The sequence below is a fragment of the Camelina sativa genome, chromosome 6 (genome assembly GCF_030686135.1).
Source record: "Camelina sativa cultivar CO46 ecotype springtype chromosome 6, ASM3068613v1".
Lineage (NCBI taxonomy): Eukaryota > Viridiplantae > Streptophyta > Magnoliopsida > Brassicales > Brassicaceae > Camelina > Camelina sativa.
The window spans coordinates 16,017,744-16,023,814 of NC_141885.1; positions in this window are offsets into that span (position 1 = coordinate 16,017,744).

The window sequence follows — 6,071 nt, forward strand, 5'->3', positions numbered from 1 at the left end:
AGGTGACAGACAGATTCCGGTTCACCACAGTGAGGGCAGTTAGCCTCTTCTCTGATATGTCTGTGAAGAAGATTCTCACCCACTGGGAGGGCATTCTGTGCGGCTTTCCATAGGAGGAGTTTGACCTTGGGGGAACAGTTGATATTTTAGATGCTAGTTCTCCAGTCAAAAGCGATAGGTGGGTTTCCTTGGGTCCATCGTTATCCTTTGAGCACAATCCTTCATAATATCCTGATTTGGTGGAGTAGATACCATCGATTGAAGGTAACCACCCCCATCCATCAGAACCATGAATTCCACTTGGTCTTAGTTTAAGAATGTCTTCCTCATAGAGGGGAAGGATCTGGCGGATACGGTATCTGTTCCAGTTTGTCGAGTTGGGTAAGAGGAGGTCCGAGACAGTGAGATTCTGGGTGGTTTCAGTGGGTGGACCAAAAGGTGCAAGAGGTCGTGAGAGAGATAACCATGGTGTTCTCCATATCGGTGTGGAAGCTCCACTCCATATCAGGCGTCCCAAATGGGGTTTGAGTAAATCCCTGCCAATGCATATACTTTGCCAACCGTGAGAAGCCGATGAAGGGGGATTACAGTCCGTAAAGGAGTTGGTTCTGCAATATTTTCCAACTAGGACTCTTGCTAACAAGCACTGTGAGTTTGACAGGATTCTCCAGCTGATTTTTGCCAGTAGCGCATTATTGAAGATTTGAATGTCCCTGAAGCCTAATCCTCCTTCTTTGTTTGATTTTGTCAACTTTTTCCATGCTAACCAACACATCTTCTTTTTTTCATTGTTGGAGTCCCACCAGAATCGAGTAAGTGCAGATTGGATGCGTTTACACAGAGAGTTGGGGAGCTTGAAGCAGGACATTGTATATGATAGGATAGCCGCCAAGATAGATTTAAGGAGAGTTAGTTTGCCAGCAGATGAGAGGAAGCGTGAGGACCAGCTTAAGGCCCATTGTTGAATCCTATCAACAATTTCACTGAAGAGGTCTTTTTTCTTGCGTCCAAACAATTCCGATAGTCCGAGGTATTTCCCTTGGCCTCCCTATTTCGATATGCCTAGTATTCTTTTGGTTTCCATCTTGACTTCAGTATTCGTCTTAGGAAAAGGTAATAGATGATTTGGCTTGGTTGATTTGCTGACCAGATGCCTCTTCATATTTGTGTAGGATATTCTTCAGTGTCCGACAATTCTGTTTGTCTGAACGACATAAAAACATGGTGTCGTCTGCAAACAGGAGGTGGTTGACTCTTGGGCTGTGTTTTGACACTCGCAAACCAATCAGGCTACTTTGAGCATGTGGATTGTGGCATAGGCCAGAAAGGACTTCGCTACATAAAATGAAGATGTAGGGGGACAGTGGGTCGCCTTGGCGTATACCCCTGTGTGGATTCACGAATCCTTTAGCCTGACCATTGATAAGGTATGCATATGATACCGTGGTTATGCATTGCATGAGCCAGTTAGTCTATTGGTGTTGAAAACCTAACCTGTCAAGGACAACTTTGATGACATCCCATTCTAGGCGGTCATAAGCCTTACTTATTCCTGTCTTGACAGCCATAAAGCATCTTAGTTTAGTCTCTGATGTCTTCAAATAATGAAGAGCTTCATGTGTGATTAGGACATTGTCTGTGATAGCTCTTTGAGGGACAAAAGCTGACTAGTTTCTGATATGCAGATTGCAAGGATTTGTTGGAGTCGGTGAGATAGGAGCTTTGCAATGATCTTGTAGTAGACAGAACAGAGAGCGATGGGTCGATAATCCGAAAATTTTGTGGGGCTTAGAATCTTTGGTATGAGCCTGACGTGGGTGTGGTTTATATTCTGTGGGAGGGATCCAGATAAAAAAAAAGATTGAACCTCTGCAATCACTTTATCGGCCATTGTCTCCCAGTTACTTTGAAAGAAGCAAGCCGAAAACCCACCAGGTCCCGCGGCTTTGTCCGGATGAATAGAAAAGCATGCTTTTTTGATCTCCTCAGTAGACGGCATTTTTATCAACTGATCATTCATCTCCGGCGTGATTCATGCAGTTAAGGCTTCGTGCACAATAGAGTGCCTATTCCCACTTTGAGAGGTAAAAATATCCAGGAAGTAGTTTGAGATTGCAACTACTATCTCTTTTTCTTCATAAACAGGGACTCCAGTTTACTTTTCAATGATTGATATATTGTTCATTGCCCTTCTTCCTTTTGTTGCAGCATGAAAATACCTGGTGTTCCTATCTCCCAGCGCTAACCATAACTGGAGACTGCGTTGTTTCCAGAATTCTTCCTCCTTTTGGTATGCCTGGAGTAAAAGAGAGTTTAAAGAGTCAACCTCAACTTGTCTACAGGTAGAGTCACTCATTGCTTCCTCTAATTGTTCTCTGAGGCCCAGGATAAGGGCTTGACTATTTGTGTGGTGTTGTTTTGACCAGGTTATTACCGCAAGGCGACAGAGACCGAGTCTCTTTTATACTTTTGCGTTTGGGGAGGAGTTCCAGGCTTCAGGTATCAAGGTTTTGACCTCATCATTATTCTTCAGTCGTCTGTCATAACGGAACAAGCCTCTTATTTTCTTTGTCACAGGATCAAAGGAAGTCACAACAGGCCTATGATCCGAGCCTTCAAACCTAAGATACTCGCACCGACCTGACGGGTACTCCAAAGTCCAAGAGCTATTTGCCATAACTCTATCTAGGCGACATTTGACAAAATGCGTGTGTCTCTGTCCTCTCTGGAAGAGGCAGTTGCCCGAGTGCTTTAAGTAATAGAGATCACACCTCGGGTGCTAATCCACCAGGTGCTGGAGTTAGAGGTATTAGACTTGATGGAAGTAGTAACAAAGGAGTAGAATGATATCAAGGCTCCATCTAGGCTTCAAGTATCATAAAGGGCCGAATTAGTGTCCAATTAAGGCCCAAGATAATTCTACACTTAGTAAACCTAAGGGAGAAGAAGATAGAAGAATCTAGAAAGCCCATCAAAGCCCATGAAAGAATGAAAGGGAAGATGTTGAATAAATCAAAGGAAGGCAAGTGGGAGCAAAGAGACATTGGGAGTGTTCACATGTGAGCATAAGAGAACATAAGTGGGCAAAAGAGACGTTGGCAATGGTCCCCTCACTCCTTGGGCGCTCATGAAGACGTTGGGAGTGGTCCCCTACACGCCTTGGGCGCTCATGTAGCTCCTTCTCTTTCCTCATGTCACTTTCACTCTTTGTCGTATGTTTACAATTCAAATCTCCTTCCTTGCCTATATATAAAGGCTTTATAACTACTTTGTAATAATACACATATTGAATACAAGTATTTTCTCTATCTAGTTTGTTACTCTCTTCTCACTACATATGCTTAACTAATAATCATAATGTAGATTAGTTAGAGAGTAATGTATTAAAGGCTGCCCTTAAGGGCAGCCTAATACTTGTTAAATACACTCTAAACTCATCTTTATTTAGTAGTTATTCTCTAGTTTATCTAGTGGATTCCATCACAAGTTGATGGCTTGTTCACCTTAGAAATGAGTTCTCTTTTGTGTGGGTAAAGGGGGATTCAATCGCCAAGTGATTGTTTGCTCCCTCTTGTGAGCTTTGTCTCATAAAATCCAACATGGTATCAGAGCCTAGTTGCTCTCTTAGTTCCTTAAGAACTCATTTCTAATGTTTGCTATTTTTCTTTCTTGTCTTAAAGATCTTTCCTTTCACATCTTGTTGTTGCAAGCTTGTTCTTGGTCTTGTTGGTATTCCCAAATCCAAGCTTGAGGAGGGGAAAGATCTAGTTTTTGCATCTCCATTTAGCTTAGTCAAATAGATTAAAGCTTGTTCTAAAGATGCTTCTTTGTAACCAATGGACAAATGGTTGTTCCACAGGTTCATTTATTTTTTTTATTTGCAGTTGACCACGAAAATCATCTTCAATATGATATTTTGTGGGTCTTGTTCAGTTAAAACCATCGAAAAATCACTTGTTCATGTGTTATTTCGTGGGTTAAGTTGTTCAAAACATATGTCTTCTGTCTTTACCGTTGGATAAACTAATTGTCCAAATGGTCCATAAGTTTCAGCCATTAAAGCACCAAATTCTCAATGACTATTGGATGCCTTTGGTTGTTAAAGCTTCCGGAAAACTCAAGAAAACAGAGCAGAACTCTGTCCATTTGAACTCTTGAGCAAACTCTCTATTCTCTACTCTCTATTCTCCTTATACTATTGCTTATACTCTTTAATACTCTATATTATCTGATTACTTATTCTCCAAAATTCTCTTTTTATTTTCAGTAATATACTCTATTCTTTAATCTCTCACCATCTCTTGTTTAGAATCTGTCTTACTCAGGTTCGTTCTTTAAAGATGGTGAGGTTGTTAGCACATCACAATGCTTGGAAGTTAGAACCAATGGCCATCAAGCTGGTGGAAGGTGATGAATCAGCTCCAAAGCATGTGTGGTAGTGTAAAAGTTGTCAAGAGCTGATTGAATGTGCACTAGTTAAGATTCTCTAGGCACAAGGTTTCAAGACTCAAAGACATGGTCCAAGCCATGACCAAGTCAAGAGAGTGGTCCCAAAGATGATTCAAACCATATCTCTAATTTAAAAAGGCTACCTTCTAAACTCTACCTTTTAAATTATTTAAATTCATCTTATTTCAAGTTTTGTTCAATTTGAATTTCAAGTTTGAATTTATTTAATTCTATATTTATCTAAAAATATTTTATTTCGTTTTTAAAATAATTTTAAAATTATTTTAAATTCGTTTTAAATATTTTCTTAACATAAAAATAGTATTTAAAGAGAAATAAAAACCATTACCTTATTTATCTTAACTCTCTTAATTGGTTTCTCAAGTTTTATTTAGTGTTTTCTTAAACCCCACTACATATACTTTAAAATTTTTCTTTAAATCTCATGATAAAGGTTTAAAGGAGAGGAGACATGTGTGGACATTCTCATGAGAAACACAAGATAAAGCAAAGAGATCCATAAAGAGGAGAAATCAAGTCATGAAGGACTAAAAAGGGAATGGAAACACTTAGAGGAAGGAGCCAACTCTCATTCTAGTTACTCTATTCTAGGCAACAAGAAAATCTCTGCCGAAGCGTCTCAAATATCGACACATACGGAGGTCTTCCACTGTTATTCAGCTTCCGCGTTCTTCACAAAACCTGTAGACAATTGTGTTGTCGGGCCACTGGAGGTGAGATCATGCCAATCGGAGCAACCGTTCACGAGTTATGCTCGATTAAGTGGAGATATATCAGTCTGGCGCGACTAAGAAGAAGCACTCGATCATTGAGATAAGTTGAGGGTCGAGTGGCCATTGAATGGACACGAAAAAAGCTGCAAAAGAAGCTACATTGAAGTTCTTACTGGAATTATCGGTCCATTGTTTGAACTAAAGTAGGGTTTACACAAACCTACAAGATTGGTTCTCATTAACCATTCAAGCCAATCTTGAGGGGGAGAAAGGTGTAAACTACCCTTATGGAGCTATAGAAGCAGTTTGAGGCAATTATGCTTCAAAGAAATGTTGGATTGGGATCAAGAAGTCATCAAACATAAAGAGGAGACCTATGGGGAGAAACTCAAATGGTGGTGCAAAGATTGTCTCAACCAACACATTTCAACAAGAAGATCAAAGGCTATCTCTAAATCCTTAACTCTTTCAATATATTTAATTCATTAACCACATTTTAATCAGATTAGTCATGCATTGAAGTGAATTATTCATGCTTAGAATCTGAATTTAGAGAACATTTTTTAGGTTGTGGTTTTAGAGAATTTTCTTGTATTAAATCAGATTATTAATATTTAATTTGTCATGTTTAAAGTTTAACTTTAGAACTTAAATTCATGTTTAAAATCTGAAATTCATCTTGTTGAATTATGAGTTTATAAACTGAATATTAAACCGGATTTAGCATGATTTAAAATTGAATTTGCATGTTTGAAATTTGAGTTTTAGTCATGTGTTAAAATGAATTTAGACTTAATAAAACCTGGTTCTCTCAAGTCTCAATCTATGCTTAATGTTATTTATTTTATGATAAACATACTTAAAAACTTTCTTTACATATTTTGCTGA